Source organism: Apium graveolens, chromosome 3, assembly GCF_009905375.1.
Source record: "Apium graveolens cultivar Ventura chromosome 3, ASM990537v1, whole genome shotgun sequence".
NCBI classification, from domain to species: Eukaryota; Viridiplantae; Streptophyta; class Magnoliopsida; order Apiales; family Apiaceae; genus Apium; species Apium graveolens.
In genome coordinates, this window is record NC_133649.1 from 183,078,910 (window position 1) to 183,079,926 (window position 1,017).

The window sequence follows — 1,017 nt, forward strand, 5'->3', positions numbered from 1 at the left end:
AGCAATTTGCCCTATTTGGTTCTCTAGAGTCTTGATAGAAATAGCTAGGCTTTGGCATATAAGAGCCTGGTTTTTGCACATAAGCCGCAACTCCTCAAATTAAGATTTTTCATTCGAAGATAGACCTGCATCATGATTTTGTTGTTAAATTTGGAGTTGTTGTTTTGGTGCAATTTGTTGCTGAAAACCAGGAGGGTTGAATAGCTTATTTCCAAACTGCTGGAATGACCGTTGCATCACATTCTGATTGTTGCTCTAGCTGAAGTTACGATGATTCCAGTTGTAAGGATGATAAGTGTCTGGAACTGGTTGCTGTGATCTCTGAAAGTTGCTCATAAACTGAGCTGATTAACTAGATATGGCGCATTGCTCTGTCACATGCGAACCTGCATACAGCTCATAAACACTAATTATATGATTAACACCATAGTTAGCCAGAGAATCGATCTTCATAGACAACGCCTTTAGTTGAGCAGTGATAGTCGTAGCTGTATCCACTTCAAGAACTCCTGGTACCTTGCTCTGTGGCAATCTCTGGGCTGGATACCGATATTCATTAGCAGCCATCAGTTCTATAATCATAAGCTTCCTCATAGCTCTTTGCCCATAAGGCTCCACCTGATGCTGCATCGAGCATGGGTCTGGACTGTGCTGCCAACCCATTGTAAAAATAATTAATGATCATCCAAACAGGCATTCCATGATGAGGACACTTGCTAAGTATCTCCTTGTAGCGCTCCCAAGCTTCATATAAAGATTCTCCTGATTGCTGTGCAAATTGAGTAAGAGCATTCCTGATTGTAGCTATCTTCGCCATAGGGAAGAATTTAGTAAGAAACTTCTGAACAAGATCTTTCCAATTAGTAATCGAACCAGTTGGTAGAGAGTGTAACCAGCTCTTAGCCTTGTTCCTCAGAGAGAATGGGAACATTCTCAGCTTCACAGCATCTTCAGAAACACCGTTGAACTTGAAGGTGTCGCAGATCTCAATAAAGTCCCTAATGTGCATATTGGGAT

General features: G+C 41.4%; 1 non-coding gene across 1 annotated transcript; it reads left to right on the plus strand.

Moving 5' to 3' along the window:
• Nucleotides 1–695: 695 nt before the first annotated feature.
• LOC141716336 (small nucleolar RNA R71) lies at nucleotides 696–802 on the plus strand. The gene has a single exon (XR_012573049.1). It is a non-coding gene; the product is annotated as a small nucleolar RNA R71 (small nucleolar RNA).
• Nucleotides 803–1,017: the final 215 nt, after the last annotated feature.